The sequence below is a fragment of the Podarcis pityusensis genome (assembly GCF_964106645.2).
Source record: "Podarcis pityusensis genome assembly, chromosome: 1".
Classification (NCBI taxonomy): domain Eukaryota; kingdom Metazoa; phylum Chordata; class Lepidosauria; order Squamata; family Lacertidae; genus Podarcis; species Podarcis pityusensis.
Genome location: NC_138028.1, coordinates 132,929,252 through 132,948,579, shown reverse-complemented (window position 1 = coordinate 132,948,579; position 19,328 = coordinate 132,929,252).

Genomic DNA, 19,328 nt, shown 5'->3' with positions numbered 1-19,328 from the left:
CGTCGCTCCCCGGCTTCCTCTTCCCTCGGGCTCCCCGCCCCTTCGCCTCGCCGAATGGGCCTTTCTCCTTCCCTTCCCCATCCGAGGAGAAGGTGGCCGGTCTGCGTCTGGGCTGTACCACTTTCCAATTGGAGGTGAGCGCTTCCCGAATGGAGCCGCCGTCGTATCCGAAGTAGATGGAACAAAACCCTGTGACTAAGGAGGAAGCGTGGATCTTGATATGAGGGAGGACTGTTAGCATCATAAGGGGACTCAAGGCTGCTTACAACTAAAATCGAAGCAGCTGAAAACATACAGAAAGAAACGCAGTAACCGAAACGCAGTTAAACATTAGTGGAATTAAAATACATACACATAAAAGAACACATAAAATCATTACAATGAAAACTGCAAGGCGGTCACTTCCCAAAAGCCCCTTGGGGCAAGAAAGTCCTCAGCTGCCCCTTGAAGGAGAACAAGGAGGAAGCCCGTCTAGCCTCTCGAGAGAGGAAGGTCCAAAGTGGTGGGACCAAGAGAAGGGCCTCCCCAAAAGATCTCCAAGCCCAGGCAGGTTTGCATGAAAGAATGCAGTCTCTCAGATAGGCTCCTTCTTCCTGATAGCTAGTTAAATATGTCCACAAATTTCGTGTGAGCCTCCAGAGAAACATTAAATCATCAGAAGTGGTTATGGGGCAGGCACAGGGTAGCTACTTCAGGGGGATATTTTGCTTTTGGGGGGTATACAGTGGTATCTCTGGTTCGTCCCTTTTCATCTTCACAGTGGTGGAGACATAGAGTGCCTCTCCTGCTGCAGACCTGACGAAAATCCTTCTGAAGCATTTGCTTGGGCCAGCCCATGACATTTTGGCCCTGGAGGCAAACCACAAATGGTGCTGCTCTCCCCCCCCCCCTCACCCCTCGGCTTAGGGAGAAGGCGTGAGTGAAGGGAACAAGGGAGGGAGGAGACCAGCAGTGAGTCCTATTCACCAAGAGACTACTGTAGAGGCAGCATGGGGGGGGGGCTGCCAAGGGGACAGCAGATCCAGTCTCCGAGGCGCGTGCTGCTGCGCTCTGTCACTGCAGCAGCAGCAGCAGTGAGCAATCCCTTGGAGCCCAGACAGAGGTAAGCTCTGCCCCATAGAATTGATCACCTGACACGATACTCCCCACCATTTGAATGGCAATGCTCATTAACATGTGGTGCGGTCCCCTCAAATATTTTACTGGGAAGCCCAAAGGGACATTGAGCCCTAGGAGTTGGCTTCTGTGAGCCTGGATGTGCTGCCCCTATGGATCCTGCCACCTGAGGCGGTTGCCTTGCCTTGTGGGTGGGCTGCTGGCCCTACCCACCCCTTGGCTGGATTAAAGATCTGGCTCCAAGTCTCTAAAGCAAGGCAAAAGAGCACAGTGCAGTGCTGAGAGGCCGTTCACCAGTACTCAAATACCATTCCCTGATGAGCCCTTTAGCCAGGCAAACATGGCTATGCCCTGCGGCAGTTCCAGAGATTGCAGCAGGTGGGAAATGTGTTGCCATCACTGTGGGAATTGGTGGGTTGGCCATGCTGCTGTTGGGTCATCAAGTTCATACACTGTGTGTGTTGGGCAGTTGCATGTCCAAAGAAGGTTTGGTCTGAGGGCATGGAGGAAAGAAATACCCTTTAGAAGTCAATTTGTTCACAAAAATGACAGAGTTGGAGAGCGCAAATGGAGCAACTGCTTGCTTGGGGGTTATATTTGCTTCAGAACAGACAAGGACAGGTTCCTGCCAGACTTCTCCCATCATTCAGTCTTGCCACACCTGTCATCACATCTCCTGCTGCTTCCCAGTGTGGGAAGGCAGGGACCTTGAGGATAACCTTCAGGGGCCACTATACCAACAGTATATTCTCTCTCATACATAACTGATACACAACACACAACCATTCATTCACTATTTCATAGAGATGCAGAGAGAAACTCTTGCTCTTACTGGGTAAAGGATTGTGTTTTGAATTTACCAAACACCAACTTATTTGTAAAGCTCAGTTGGTTTATCCAGAGGGTTGCATTGCAAAGAAAGACTGGATATTTCCCCATATTTCTAAAACCAGTTTGGAGTCAAGTTTCAGGTTCCATATTAAAATATATAGGTGAGCTTCAAGAAAACAAACAGTACAAAGGATAATGATTAGCAGATCCTTCAAATACTTCTGACTGACTAGGACATTCTTGAACGAGGAATGTACACACCCCATACTGACTAACCATCAAAACAGTTCAGAAGTTCAGGAAAACATTATCTTGCCAAATGCAAGGTGGTTCTTTTAAAACGAGATTCAGACGTAATACAAAACACAAGTGAATGAGAAGATTTTATTCTAAACAGCAAGCAATCTATACATGCCAAGCAAGTACCTCAATCTGCCACTTGGAAGTCCTCAAGAAGTGGCAAAGTGACTCCCCAGGTAGCCTCAGTTTGCCCATGGCTGGATCAGTTGGTGCACGAGCTTCTCATAAACCATGCCCAAAATTATCTGATTTATAGATAGCTAGCCTGCTAGCCTGTGTGGCTTGCCTGACTGGCTACATACAGATTCCAATTTATATTCCACATGGATTGCCCATACACAGTTCTGTATCAGTAGCAATTTCTATATTCAGGGATTTTCCAGAAAATGTCTCGGTTGCACACCCATCACAACACCATCTGTAAGCTGTGACAAAAGGCTCCTGGAAGTCAGAGAACAACCTTTTGTAACAAACAGCTGTCCCTTTGTCTTAAAGCAAACTTTGCTAACAACATTCAAGAGACCTTGCTTGCTAGAGCATTTAGTGCTGCTGAGCGATTGCTCTTTTTGGCCTTTGAATGGAAGTAGGCTTACCTGTGCACATCTAGGCATCCGGCTGGCCACAGTGAGACCAGTATGCTAGTGGGCCACTGTCTGGATCCAGGAGGCAATTCTTTTGTTTTTAATTGTCACATCCAGAATAGATTACTGAAATAAACTTTAAATAGGCCTGCCTTTCAAGATTATTTGATGCACTCAGCTGATGCAAAATTAGGCAGCTGACTTCCTTTAGGGACTAGGTGGTCAGAACATTTTATGCTTATAATGTGCTAGTTGTGCAGGTTGTCAGTGCCCTTCCAGCTCAATTCAAAGTGCTGGTTCTGATCTTCAAAGCCCTGGGCAGTTTGGGAGCAGGTTAGTGGAGATCACCTATACCCATACCAAACTGTCTGTACCTTGAGATCTTGCCTAAAGGCCCACCCAAAAAGGCATGCACAATTGAGCCGTTTCTGCAGTGACTTTCTTCTGAGATGAGGCAGGCCTCATCATCATCAACGTTTACTAGATCCTTGAAAACTGTTTTCCTCTTGAGAACCTTTGGGAGTTAATGTACATTGTTGTTCAATGCCGGGCCTTGGTTTTTAAATTGATTTATAGTTGGCTATTGGCTTTATTTTTAGAATAGTCATGGAATGAATATTTTACATATTGTAATAATGTTGTGATTTTAAGTATTGTTGTAAGCTGCTTTGAGGAGAAACTTTCTCGAAAGGTGGGGTATTAATTTATGGTTTAATTGTATTGAGCTGTATGTAACCCGTCTTGGGAGTCAAGACCGCGTGGCAAAGGGTATAAATGCCTCTAAATAAATTCATAGGGAGAATCCATAAGGGGATCGTTTTGTCAGGGAAGCATTTTCCTTTGCCAGATGGAATAATCCCCCTCTCCTTTGTGCTGTTCCAGGGGGCTCTCTTGACACACACACCCCGAGCCAGTTGTGGAGGAGAGGCAGAAAGCCGCATTGCTCATGCAGACATCCTTCTGCTGACAAGACTTGAATCCTGCCCATTTAAAGGTCACACACAACCACTCCAAGCAGCAAACAATAAAATGGAGTAGCCTTGTGGATATACAACTTTCAGCAAAAAGTACAGTAACCTTTAAAATCCTCAAAAGGATTTTGCTTGTCCATATTACACAGGCTGATGCATCATTTGTGTTTTATTACTCCAAAGCAACACAAATTACTTCTGCAAAAACACAGCCAGACAGAGTGGAACAATCTGTTAGCAGTATTGTGTGGGCTCCCTGTAAAAACCCAGTGACCAGATAAAGGAACTACTGTGGAAGGAACCCAGAGTAGTTGGTGTGGGGGAGGTTGGAGGAGCTCCCGGTAGGTGATGGCATCTCACAGATGTTTGTATAGCTGCAGGGTTAAGACCACAGATTCCTCCCACTTCTCTGCTGCCACCTTGCCCTGCCCTCTCCCCACCTAATGAGTGTGGTGATGCCACCAGCAGAAGGGCACCACTGTTTCCCCCCTTCATCGCAGCCATGCTGGCAAGAGTTATAGACCAAGGCACCTGGAGGGCACCAGGTCAGTGGTGGCCTATCTAGATACAGTGGTACCTCGAGTTACATACACTTCAGGTTACAGATTCTGCTAACCCAGAAATAGTACCTTGGGTTAAGAACTTTGCTTCAGGATGAGAACAGAAATCGTGCTCCGGTGGCACGGCAGCAGCAGGAGGCCCCATTAGCTAAAGTGGTGCTTCAAGTTAAGAACAGTTTCAGGTTAAGTACGGACCTCCAGAATGAATTAAGTACGTAACCAGAGGTACCACTGTATCGGTAAAGGAGTTTTAACTGGCTTGGGACTTCTTATCTTCCTTTCAACCAGTGCTTTTTTTCTAAAAAAATGTTTAGGGGTACTCCCATTTTCCCGCTCATATTGAAATACTGCCCCTCAATGAGGCCAAACTTAGATTCACAAAATGTTTAGGGGTATGTGTACCCCTGCATCCTCCCCCCAGGGAAAAAACCACTGCTTTCAACTCATTTCACTCTGCTTAAGCTTGGATAAACCTGAGAGATTTTGGCAACGGAGCTGTTATTTTAGGAGAACAACATGCACCATAAGAAATCCTATGAGGGTTATGGGCAACAAGAACTATTATCTTGCTCCACTGTGTTTCATGAGCCATAGAATGTCACCCACTGGGCTGCTAGTTGTCATTACTGCAAAGTGGTGAAATGTTCTACCCTGAATTCAGCTATATTACAGAAGAGAGATTGAAAGGGACATAGTTTCCACTCCACTGCTGCAAGAGCAAATGTAAGACATTTCCTCAAAATAGTGTGGCTTGTGTAGAGCTTCCCATCAAAAGCCTCTAAGGTGTAACAGGATCTACTGGTGAGTCAACAAAGAGTATGTATGGCATTGTACTATTATGCCTAGTGGATAACTGCGGGCTGCTATATGTATGAAGGCTCAAGTCTAAGGCACTACAAGAACATGAGCAGGCCATGCTATCATTACATCCTGGGATTTTGGGACCCCAAGAAGGAGTGTTGCCCATATGACTCACCCTTATAGTCCTGGAACACAGCAAACTAAAGTTCAGCATTACTGTCAGGTTTCAAACAGTTGGTGGTGGTGGTTGTTAGTGTAAGATAAGGTAAAGGTAAAGGGACCCCTGACCATTAGGTCCAGTTGTGGCTGACTCTGGGGTTGCGGCGCTCATCTCGCTTTACTGGCCGAGGGAGCCGGCGTACAGCTTCCGGGTCATGTGGCCAGCATAACTAAGCCGCTTCTGGTGAACTAGAGCAGCGCACGGAAACGCCGTTTACCTTCCCGCAGGAGCGGTACCTATTTATCTACTTGCACTTTTAAGTGCTTTCCAACTGCTAGGTGGGCAGGAGCTGGGACCGAGCAACAGGAGCTCACCCCGTCGCGGGGATTCGAACCGCCGACCTTCTGATCAGCAAGTCCTAGGCTCTGTGGTTTAACCCACAGCGCCACCCACATCCCTTGGTGTAAGATATGCAACCTGCAAAATCCTGGATTTCTGGGATGGTATTGCTTGCCTTTCAGCTACTTTGTGGCAAAGATCTAGAATAAGCCTTTCCTCCATCCCACCCTCCAGGCAGCTTCTCAACAACTGTCCCCAGCTGTATCAGAAATGCACCCCATAATAAGACTCATATATGGCTGAATGTAGGGTCCAATTTAAAAGAGGACCAGAGCTTAAAGCCAATTTGCTCCTCTGTGTAGGAACTGGAATTAAAAGTATTGCTAGTTTAAAGAGCATTGTGTGTGATGACCCTGTACATACCGTATTTTTTGCTCTATAAGACTCACCTTTTCCCTCCTAAAAAGTAAGGGGAAATGTGTGTGCGTCTTATGGAGTGAATGCAGGCTGCGCAGCTATCCCAGAAGCCAAAACAGCAAGAGGGATTGCTGCTTTCACTGCGTAGTGATCCCTCTTGCTGTTCTAGCTTCTGAGATTCAGAATATTTTTTTTCTTCTTTTCCTCCTCCAAAAACTAGGTGCGTCTTGTGGTCTGGTGCGTCTTATAGAGCGAAAAATACGGTATGTCAATCCTTGTATGCCCATGCAGTGTGCTTAGTTTGGGAAGCCAGAGCCAATATGGCATCCTAATGCCCATTTGTGCACATGTGTAGGATCACACACCCCCTCCGCTCCAGGCATGGAAGGATAAATATTCATCATCTATTATGTAATGGTTTGATGACCTTAATGCCCTTGCAGATTGGAAGATGGAAGTTGTATTTGCTAAGAAGTAGATAGAGGCCACCTGGGCTTTGGTGGGCAAAAGGTAGTTCCCAGAGCACTCCTAAACCGCCTGGTTGTTCTTTCAGAAGGAATAGGACCTCATCTGGACAAGACAAAATCCCAAGTTATCAGATCTGGGAACCACCTGTAGCAGACCCACCCTTATAACCGCCCCTAATTAAGTATATGCCAATTAAACCAATTTCTCCAATTTACCACAGGCTAACTTGTGGGGGTCTTGTGTGATTCAGGGGATCTCAGTCAGGAGTTGTTCAAACAAGAAAGGTTTTGTTTACAAAAAAGACTTGGTGTAACAAAGTTGGGTCAGGAGATGTGTTCTTTCAGGTAGAAGTTAAATTATTACTTAAACTAAGTGTAAAAATGTCACAGGCATAGTATATGTAGTATATGTGTTTCAGTTACTCAGAAATCAGTTGTGACTTCTCTCTGGGTCCTTTTGCTTAGTTATGGCAGCTTAACACAGCAAAGCCTCCTTCACAATTAACTCATTTGGTTCATGAGCAAGGGCCACTTTCTGTCAGTTACCTGCTCTCTTAGCAATCCCACTCCTGAGGTATCTGAATTAGTATAACAGACCCAAGGGATTCCCTCACCCCTCTTAACTGGTTTTCCTAGAAGAACTCTTTTAAAGCCATCCAAGTTGGTGAGGATTGCTGCAAATTCCATAGTTCAACTATGTACTTGTGTAAAGTACTATTTATTTATTTTATTTTATTTTATTTTATTTTATTTTATTTTATTTTATTTTATTTTATTTTATTTTATTTTATTTTATTTTATTTTATTTTATTTTATTTTATTTTATTTTATTTTATTTAACTCAGTAGTTGCTTGTCAGGCCATTTTCAGCTACTAGGGCTCTTTTCCATGCATATAATGAGGAGGTGGGTGGCAGCAGGTCCTATTCCTGCCACCCGCATGTGCGATTCTGCCTGTGGGAGTCTTTCAGTGCACAGGGCTGGTTCATTGTACGCCTTAATGCCTGGAATGAGAATGTATGAGCGTTAAGCATATGAACAAGTGAACAAGAAAAGTCACTGAAACAGAAGGAATCTCAAGGTTCAAAAGATCCTATTATGTGTCATGTATTACTTTTTGCATTCATAAATGGATTTGTCATTAGCACAAAATCCAGGCAGATAAAATCAGTTACATATGGCAAGCACATGCCTGCACTATGACTTTTGCTAACAAAATAAATGCAAATACCAGTTTGGTAATCAATGTGTGTATGTGTGTGTGTGTGATGCTTAGGAATAGGTTTCTGAGTAGCTTCCACTGAAGGACAGTGTACACTTTTGTCTGATGGCTGGGGAAAGTGTGTGTGTGTGTGTGTGTGTGTGTGTGTGTGTAAGCCCCTTACTAATATTTATATGTATACACTGCATTTGTTTTAGATTTTGTGACTGGAAAATTTAAAATTATTGTAAGCTGCCTTGAAGATGCAGGGAGGTGGAGTAAATCTGTTTTAAATAAACTTAAAGGTACTATTCATGTTACACGAAGCTTTGCCTTGCCTTTCAAAAGCAGCACAGCTAACTTTGCTTTTTATATTGCCAGAGTCTTATACACAGTTTTCACAACTCTTTGCCCAACTGAAAACAAACTGAAAACACAGTGCTAATATGCCATGGGAAGCATCAAAGGTGCTTTTAAAAGAGCATTTCTCCTCCCAGTTAGAAGATGCCAAACTTTCCACTGGTCAACTATGGTACAGTATATACATTTACAAAGTGAAATCATTTGGCAGGTGGAGGCTGTGCCAATATCAGTGTAACACCACAGCGCCCTCTGCTGAGCCTCCTGTGTAAGCAGCAGGATTTCCCATTTTTCCAAAGGACGTGTCTTAATTCCCTCCCTATTATGTAAAATGTCAAATAGGAAGCACAAAGGGAAGGGTGATAGAACCCCCCCCATCACCATGTTGCTGAAGAGCAAACATTGCCCTACAATCAAATTAGAATGGATTAGCATTTTTATAGTGTTGAAACACCTGCTGCTAGATAATTGAGGAGCCCACAGGGTGTTAAGAAACATTGTGTATATTTTTTCCCCCAGTTTCAGGAACTCGTTGTTTCAGAAACTATTCAGATTAGTAAAACAATTCCTGGAATCACCCCAAATACCTGTGCAATCTGCAGTGGATAAATGGTTAAAATGCTGCACCTTTTAAAATGGTGGAAATATTGCATCTTTCCCAACAGTGAAACTGCAATACAGAACCAAACAAAGAATAACAATAAAATCATAAAGCTGGGAGAAAACCTTGAATTCACAAGGCCTGAAAGCGAGATGAATGTCGCACCCCATAGTCGCCTTCGACTGGACTTAATCGTCCGCAGTCCTTTACCATTTTACCTTTATTATGGCAGAAATACACCCAGTAAATGATGTAGGAATTAAAAACAGATGTGTGGATTTTCACAAATAAGTAAAATGTATTAAAAATTCAGGAATTTATTCAGAAATATCTCTAGTTCAGTCAGGCAGCATCCAAAGCATATTTTTCATTTCTGCATTGCTGTAGGCAATGCTAGGTATCATATCAACTATTTGTAATGTTTTTTTCTGTAAAATATGCTTGCTTGTGGGGTGACCTAGTAAAAGATTGGAAGCCAAAGGAAGCAAATAAAGACGTGGTAAAAGCAACTCAGGAAATGTCACTCATCTGTAAGTGATTAATACTTTACTGGATAATAAACACAGAAATAACCTTCCGGCTTAGCTGCAGCATGGAAGTCGGGGATAACACTTTGAGCTACAGATTTATGGGGACACATAATTCTTTTCTGAAGCTGGATATTCCTGCTGCTTGACGGCTAAGCAGAGAAGGTTGAATTGCACATTAGCATTTAAATGTGTATGTACAAGCGCGCACACATGTGTTTGCCCACATGGATCCAGCAGACATTGCTTCCTCATTCCATAGAGAATGCTGCCATAGTAACAGCATGTTGACATCTCCCTCTATCCCCCCCCCCCCAAATCAGTCTGGTACTCTCAAGTACGTTATTTTCCTAGTGAAATGCAAAATTACTAGTGAAATGCAAAATTACAGCAAATGTGCACGCAACAGATGCAGATGAGATTGGCTGTGGATGGAATAGCTTTATAGTGTCGGCTCTTTGTGATTGCAAATTACATTTAATAGTGATGGTTAATCTGCATTCAATTAACACTGTTCCTTATAGGAAATAAGCATTTGGAAAGTGCAGTTTTCTAACACAGGCAATATTTTGAGTGGCATTTACTTTAGGATGCAAAATTGCTTTGTTGAGGTCCCTTTGCCTGGTCCCATTGTTGTTGTTTAGTCGTGTCTGCCTCTTCATGACGCCATGGACCAGAGCACGTCAGGCCCTCCTGTCTTCCACTACCTCCCGCAGTTTGGTCAAACTCAAGTTGGTAGCTTCGAGAACACTGTCCAACCATCTCGTCCTCTGTCGTCCCCTTCTCCTTGTGCCCTCCATCTTTCCCAACATCAGGGTCTTTTCCAGGGAGTCTTCTCTTCTCATGAGGCGGCCAAAGTATTGGAGCCTCAGCTTCAGGATCTGTCCTTCCAGTGAGCACTCAGGGCTGATTTCCTTCAGAATGGATAGGTTTGATCTTCTTGCAGTCCATGGGACTCTCAAGAGTCTCCTCCAGCACCATAATTCAAAAGCATCAATTCTTTGGCGATGTTGGAGGGAGGACAAGAGAATGATGGTGCCACCCAATGGCATATACAAGGCTAGAGGCACGATCTTAACCATGACCATCTCCATCTACAGCTGAGCCTTTTGACATTCCTCTATGCTAGTTTAGCTCTTTTTATCTCTAATTGCCCTTCTGAACTCAAAGGGACAAAGGGATTATAACCCTCCTCCCATTCCTGTGGGTGGTAGATTCTAATCTATGCAAATGATTGTGTTTAGGAACCACCAAGAAGGTGGTTAGTTGTGGATAAATTGATGTGTGTATGCAATGCTTGAAACTAGCTTGATCATTGGATCTGCTTTCCCACAGGCTGAAAAGCACAAGGGCTTTTAATTATTTTCTTTGGAATCCATTTGCTGTGGGAATGAGTCTGCATGTACATTTATCCTTTACATTAATCAGTTCGTTCATACAGGTCATAAAACACTCTGTGGGTATTTCTCTAATGCTGTTGACCTCTGCCTCCATTAATAGGGATATTGTTTAAGGCACTTTAGATATGCCAGATTGTTAGGCTTTTGAAATTCTCAGTACCATTGCTCAGTCTGACACTGACTCCAAATACCTTGCAATTTCTTGCAGCTATGTTTTTCCTGCATTGCTATGGCAACATCAAAGGCTTCAGAAGGGACAGGCAGATTTCATAGCACAAAGGGGATTTTGCACTTTGGAGAGTCATGTGGTGAAGTACTCTGAAGAACTGAAGAATGAGCAAAGCATGTTTCTAGACAGGGGTTTCCTGCCTTGGATATTCCGTAATTTGTGACAATTGCCTTTGTCGTCTTAGACTGGCCTTATTGTATACCTTTCTGACTGGTGCTATTCTAGATGAAAACCAGGAGCCTTGGGCTAGTGGAGTATGCAACTGCCCTTTCCTTTCTGGTTTGCTGCCAGTCTCTTCCCTCTGTGCACTACAGCAGATTGGGTTTAATGCAGGAAGCTCTATCCTTGTTCCTTTGGACATCTCATCTGATTATCTGTGATCCAAAGCGGACCTCAGAGGGGCGGATGCATTTGCCCACGGGGGCTGGATTCAGAGATGCACTAGTGCAATAATAAAGTAATTTTAGCAGTGACACTGTTCTATGAACTGTTGTAAACTCAGAGCTAGCAGAGGATATTCTGTGTTTGTGCTTTGCACAAACAGTTCAAGTTCAAGTTCAAGTTTATTGCGGCCAAAGCCAGTGACACTAAACACCACAAGATCAGACAACAAGAAATCAGCAACAACTTCAGAAAAGAAAAAAGAAAAAAGGTTACACAAGGGAACTTCGCAGTGTGCCATTCAACAGAAGAGATTTACGCTTCTTAATTACTAAAGTGCAAAATTTAGCCACCTCATATGATATTGAGCTTGAGGAATCTTCCAGGAGGTATTTTCGAAGAATTTCAGGGGAGGATTCCAAATAATATTGAAGGGGTATAAATTTTGATAGAAGCGGTAAAATAAGTTGAACTCGTTCTTCACTATAGAATTCGCAAGATAGAAGAATGTGTGTGACAGATTCTACCTTATTAGACATACAAGGGCAGAGACGCGCATGCATTGGAACCCGCGTGAATTTGCCGTACAGCACTGCTGAGGGCATTGTCTCAAAGCGGGCTCTAGAGAAAGCCCATCTATAGGCTTCGTTAGTGATGTTAGTTAAGTAAGGGGCAGCTGCAAAATTAGGCCAAGCTTTTAAACATCTATGCGTCTCTGGGAGTAGGGCGCCTTCTTGTTGTAATTCGATATCATAAAGTCTCCGAGTGATAGTAGCTTTTGCCTTGTTCAGAGTTCCAATAAAAAGATTTTCAGGGTTTAGGTCAATTTGTTTGATCTTGTTAGTTATTTGCATAAGCCAAGGAGGATAGGGAACTGCGGCCCAATCTTTAGGGATTTCAGTTGTCTTATCTATATATGAAAATAGATTTGCAAGGACCGGGGCCCACCAGTTTATTTGCGCTTTCAGAAGTTCAGCGACAATGAAATCACTTCCTGGGGCTTTGCCAGATTTCATTTGTAGAATTAGCGAAGTGATTTCAGTTTCAGATGTTGGGGGCCATGGTGTATCATTATCTAAGGGGATGTTAAGCGGCGCAGAAGGACGATGTTCCCCAAACAGCACTTTATAGTGCTCTTCCCATGAATTTGCAGGGATTATTGTGCCCTCATTAGGAGCTTTGGTTTGACTGGAGATAATTTTCCAGAAGTTGGAATTGTCTTTTTCTATTGACGCTTTTATGAGGGCCTGCCAGATGAGAGAGTCTGCGGTTCTTTTTTTGGTTTTTAATAACAAACAGTAACAAATTTCTGGATTTCAGTTCTTGGTTTCCCCACTTCTCACATAAGGATCTTGTGCTAACTGGAGCAAGTCTTTCTGCATGAGGAAGAACCTTCCACTTACAGAAGGGCACCTCTGAATGCATCTTACATTTAAGCGCATGTAAGGCTTTGGTTGGGACGCGGGTGGTGCTGTGGGTTAAACCACAGAGCCTAGGACTTGCTGATCAGAAGGTCAGTGGTTCAAATCCCTGCGACGGAGTGAGCTTCCATTGTTCGGTCCCTGCTCCTGCCCACCTAGCAGTTCGAAAGCACGTCAAAATGCAAGTAGATAAATAGGTACCGCTCCGGCGGGAAGGTAAACGGCGTTTCCGTGCGCTGCTCTGGTTCGCCAGAAGCGGCTTAGTCCTGCTGGCCACATGACCCAGAAGCTGTATGCCGGCTCCCTCGGCCAATAAAGCGAGAAGAGCGCTGCAACCCCAGAGTCAGCCACGACTGGACCTAATGGTCAGAGGTCCCTTTACCTTTACCTAAGGCTTTGGTGCTCAATTATGGTTTCTCAGAGTTTCTTTTCTTCCTCAGTCTTAAGTGCATTTCTCTACATTTCTACATCAGTCTGTGATTATTATTATTATTCTTTTAATATCTTCTTGAAAATTCAACAGCGTTTCAGTGAAGATTCATCCTCATATACACACATTTGTGTGCAATTTTGCTGGATATACAGATTTTTGCAAAGCAGCTTTCTCTAACATGATGTCTTCTTGTATGTTATTTTCACTCTTCACTATGCATTATTGTATTACACTTTACCCTTGTTTTTGCACTGTGTACGCATTAATTAGCTGGAGAACAGCACTGCAAAATTCAGATAAGTGTCTATTTAGGATGGCTGTGTTTTAGTTTGCATGTTGTTTCAGAGAGCAATTTGATTCAGGCAGACCTGAATCAAATTTCTCCCTATCCCATCTTACTTTCACCTTACGCAGCCGTGGAACTGGTGCCAGGGCCTTTGCCTTTGCTTCGGGGCACTGTTCAAATTATAGGGGAAGCAGTGACGACCCAATCCTTTTTTTAATAATTCCCCTAATTTGGGGGGGATGACGAGTCAGAGGGTGATGTTTGTGAGTTTCTCTAAGTCTTACCTCCCCCCACTAATGCTCTTGGAAAGTCCTGCCTGCTTTAGCTCATCAAATTGTCAGTCTGGATTTCTTTTAGGAGAGGGAACCTATTTGCTGTTGCTGTTAGGTTTTAGTGAGTTGGGACTGAGTTTCTTGCTAGAATTTCAGTCCTATATATACAAATTCCTTTTAAAATTGTGTTTTGCTTACCTGAATCTAGAGAATCACATAAGGGAAGCTAAAAACAATACAAAAATAAAGGATTTTGAAGTGACACTTTGTCTTCACTAGTACTATTGAAATTCACGTTTGAACAATGCAGATCAGCCATGCAAATTTCTGAACAGATGATAGATCTTCACCCCTCACGTCAGGCCAAGAGAGAGCAATGCTTTCTACTCACTCAAAAACTAAAATTGCTGTACCAAACAGTAAAGGTCTGTTGTAGCAATTAAGCATAAATGACCTGTTTCCACCCTCAATTTAAGTATTGAAATAATAAGATATGAATAATCATTGACCACTATTATACTGTGGTGGGAAAACATCCCAAGATATCTTATTCATTTATCCTGTGGAAATAGACACTGGAGAATGATCAGCTTGTTACAAAGTGGGGAAAACTCTGGTTCAGTTTGCGAAAGATCCAGAAGATGGAAATAAAGATTCCAGCAGCAACATAGCTTAGAATAACTGCACCCCCTCAGCAACACTAATGTCTCAAAACAAATGTAACTGATCTGTAGAAAACACCTGAAAAAAGAGACAATGCACGTGCTTTTGTAAACTAAGAAAATCTTTAATAAGATAAATAAATAAATAAAATAAAATAAAATAAAATGTTTTTTCCTCTTTCCATGCACCTCCCAAGCAGTGATATTTTTCTAGAAAAAGAGGGGCCAGAACTCACCATGACTGTCTCTCTTGTTCGCTTATAATGGCAATGGCACCCACCTGAGAGCGTCTGGAACTCAGTTCCAGCAAGTTCTGGTTGGAAAAAAAGCCCTGTTCTCAAGTGTTAGCAGACAGCTGTGTTGTATAAAGGTAAAGGGACCCCTGACCATTAGGTCCAGTCGTGACCGACTCTGGGGCTGCGGTGCTCATCTTGCTTTATTGGCTGAGGGAGACGGCATACAGCTTCTGGGTCATGTGGCCAGCATAACTAAGCTGCTTCTGGCGAACCAGAGCAGCGCACGGAAACGCCGTTTACCTTCCCACCAGAGTGGTACCTATTCATCTACTTGCACTTTTTGGTGTGCTTTCGAACTGCTAGGTTGACAGGAGCAGGGACCGAGCAACGGGAGCTCACCCTGTCGCGGGGATTCAAACCGTCAGCCTTCTGATCGGCAAGCCCTAGGCTCTGTGGTTTAACCCACAGTGCCACCCACGTCCCTGCTGTGTTGTATACTGGGGACAATTTACATCCTAACTGTGGTGGCCACAGCAAACCCTACACTTGGGCAACTTCAAAAGTTTGTCCTGGTGTTCTGCTTTCACTTCTACACAGATGCTTCTATTTCCTGGGTTAACTCCAGAAAGGACGGTGACTTCCGCATTCCACCATGGTTCCCTCACACCCTTGGTGGTAAAAGCATAGAATCATAGATTCCGAGAATTGTAAAGTTTAAAGGGACCCTGAGGGTCATCTAGTCCAACCCCCTACTTGAGGAATCTCAAGTAGATCATACATGACAGATGGCCATCCAACATCGGCTTAAAAACCTCCACAACCTTCTGAGACTATCCCACTGTCATACAGCTTTTCCCAGCTGTCCCTGGCATGGGGAGCTATAAGAACTGATGAGTTCATATCAAAGCTCTCTTCCTTCATCTCAGGATGTCAAAAACCAAGTTGCCCACAGAGCTGATTGTAGCAAACGTGTGTGTGTGTGTGTGTGTGTGTGTGTGTGTGTTTCTGTTCATGCCCTGTCTGTGGCAGACACAAATAATATTCCTAAGGTAATGTGACAATTAGGTCGTGAGAGAGGCCAGCTTCTCCTTTCTTCCCTGATTTTTCACTGTACAAGGCAGAGAGGAAAACTAGACAGGACAAGCGCAATTACATTTGCTTAATCATGTACATGCCACATGTGACTTGGCTGTGGGTGGGTGTCTAATGTTAACATCAAAAGGTGCAAGGGAATTGATTCCTCTCAAACACTCCTGCTCCCCAAGGTCAGTTGCCTCAACTTTCCCCCAACCCATCCCCAACAGGAAGTGGGCTGGGCTGGGAGACAGATATTTTATTTGCATCAGCCACCAGCCTGAAGTTTATGCATAAAGAGCAAATGTTAAAAACACACAACTCACATAGGCATATTTTCTTGCCATGTTGAGCTTTAAAGATAAACAATTAGAGAAATGCTGTAGCACTTTCTATGGAGAGTGGGGTGGTAAGGCAAGGGAGGAGCAAGCGTTCAGTTCCCCTCACCTGTACATATTTTATGCTGAAATATTAAATCTTCACCCTGCCCCTGATGTATATGTAAAAGGAGCAGACTCATTAACAAACATGGCTGGCTGCCTGCCATGCCAACTGTGGTCCATTTTCTCCTTTGTTAAAAGTACCTTTTCTGCAACTTCTTTTAAGACGTCACCACTTCATACTATGTTGAGAGCAGGCCTGGCCCATCCCTGAGGCAAGGCAAGGCAGCCACCTCAAGCGACAGGATCCCCATGGGCAGCAGATCCAGCCTCCAAGGAATGCATCACCCACTGCTGCCTTAGTGCTGGCAAGAGCTCTGGCTCCTTTGAGGCCAGATCTGCCACTTCCTTGGCAGTCCTCCTCATGCCACTTCTACAGTGGCCTCTTGGCAAATAGGCATAGCTGTCAACTTACAGATTTGAAAATAAGGGACCAGCAGCCTTGAAAATAAGGGACCAGCAGCCAAAATAAGGGACCTGCAGCCTCACCTGTTCCAATGCACTCAATTCCTGTCCTCCTGCAGTCTGGTCAAACTCATGCTGGTAGCTTCGAGAACACTGTCCAACCAACTTTATAACCAGAGGTTCAACTGACTAGAATCTGAATCACATGCACCACAAGGCCTATGCAGCCTCAACTTAAGATGGCTCCCTGGCCTGGCTTTGCACTGCAAAGTTTGCGGCAGCATGTGCAACAAAATGGCGTCCAGCATTCAAAAAACCCCTCAGCTTGCATTAACTAGCCACACACAAGGCATGCAAGCTCCACCCCCCAGTCGTTCTTAGACTTCTTATTGGGTGAGCAACACAGCCAAGCAACACAGTTGGAGCCTCCCTCCTCCCTGGCCAGCAGGGAGAGGAGCTGCTTCCTTTGAAATTTAAGGGACATCATTTAAGGGACATTTAAGGGACATCCATCAATAAGGGACAGCAGCGGGACATGGCGCTGGAATAAGGGACTGTCCCTTCAAATAAGGGACACTTGACACCTATGCAAATAGGAGGTTGCTGCTGGTCTCCTTCAACCCTTGGGGAGGAATGGCAGAGGCTGCCTTTGGGGTTTCCTGGGTTCTGCACGCACCCAGCCTGATTCAGAACAAGCCCCTTTCTGTCCTGTGACTGTCTTTGATTCCCATTTCAACTGTTGAGTAAGGTTAATAAATACTCCCCCTGCCAATATAGATCTTCACTCACCCCTTATTCCCTGGACAGGGGGCATTTTGTGCTTCACCTCAAGTGTCAAAATGTCTTGGGTCAGCTCTGGTTGAGAGCTGTTATGGGTATGTTACTCCAATAAGTCCCCACTCGCAGGTGCTTCTCTGGAAGTCAAAATGTATGTTTATGTTTAAAGTTCCTTTGCAAGCCCTTCTGAGGCTAGTGGAGTATGCTGAAACCAGCCAGCATCCATAGCTCAGATCCAGTCCAGCAGAAGAGAACCGCACTACTGAAGGAATGAACCCAAGGTGTAGGCAGCATGTTTGCAAACCGACTGCTCTGCGCAACAACAGGCACTTTCAGCAGGGAAAGCTGGCAACTGGCTTCTCTGTGAGCTGCCAAGTTTTTAAGAATCCCAAACCCACACAGCTACAGGAGGAAGTGAGTAACAAAAGAATGGTGCTAACAATAGAAACACAGCAACCCTCTAGAGCTAATGTAGTGCACATTGGGTCAAAACAGTCAATTCAATCAAAACAGTCAACACCTTTTAGTAGAATTAAGAACCTTTTCAAAGCTTACAATAAGTTACCGTGTTTTAGTAGACTTAGGGCCACCTATATTCTAGAATGGAAAGGGGGGATGGTGCTTAAACCGAATTGTTTGAATTACTTGGATTTTTCCACGTAGCATAAAACAAGGAAGAAAACGAGTAACATCTAGGAGGGTGAAGCAGACTGGTGTCAGAGGGGAAAGCAGTTGTACAGAAAAAATCCCACCTTCTGACTACCAGAGCCATGGCTCGTGGCTACCTTTGGCTTCTAAGCTTTGGGGGAACTTTATCCAAAATATAAAGCACCTAATCCACCTGTGTTTTTACCACCTCTTTGGTGCTTATAGCAGATCCTCCAGATTTTGGCAAGCTTGTGTATTTCATGTTACTGCTGTTGCAAAGTTGTGGAGCAATAAATGAGGATGCCCTCCTGCTTGCGGCTGCTGTGCTAATTTGCTGCCTGGATTGTATGTACCTTCTGTCTAACTGAAAATGAGAGACTGTGAAAGCACATAGCACAATGCCATTATGAATAGTAGCCTCTTCTAGTCTTATTCTCCAATTGTCTTCCAGGACGCAATCCTGCAATCCCATTTTTGTTTTTCTCATTCTGAAATCTTTGGTATCATCAACACTAACTCCAGATCACTTATGAATAAGTTAAAAAGCACTGGTCACAGTCCAGATCCTTCAGGGAATCCACTTCATACATTGTGAATATTATGTTTTCCTATTCTCTTTCACTGATGAGAAAATAAAATTACAGCTTATTGCTGTTTGTGTGTGTGTATCATGAAATCAGCTTCACACTGTTGATTTATTATATTGGGGTAGCTTCCCATTAAGCAGTTAGTTCTTTAACAGGGGGACCTGAGTAGCCACTAGATTTACATATGCCTTTTCATCTCAAATACAAATGTTACTATGCTATAAAAAGCAAAAGAGGTCCAGTTTGAATCCAGTTGTAGTTTTCTTATTCAATTTCGATGTGCTTTAAAAATATTCTCTGCTTCACTTGCGAAAATACTTCTGTGATGCTTCTTGGGAACTCTGAGGCCAGCAACCTGCCAAATGTGATTCCACTTTCAATTTTAACAAGTTGTTGTGCTCAGGAGAAATTCATCACTGTGTTTAATCAGGACTGTCTCCGAAAATGATCTACAGGTGGTACATGACACCAGTCAAGCTTGCAAAAATATATCACTTGCCCGATAATAAATGTTGGAAATGTAATGAGATTGAAGGTACATTTTTTCACCTTTGGTGGACGTGCCCAAGGATTAAGACATTCTGGGAGATGATTTATAACAAAATGAAAAAGATATTCAAATATACCTTCCTGAAGAAACCAGAGGCCTTTCTCCTGGGCATGGTCGGCCAATTGGTGCCAAAAAAGGACAGAACTTTCTTTATGTATGCTACAACAGCAGCAAGAATACTCATCACAAAATATTGGAAGACACAAGATCTACCCACCCGGGAAGAATGGCAGATGAAGGTGATGGACTACATGGAACTGGCGGAAATGACTGGCAGAATCCGAGACCAGGGAGAA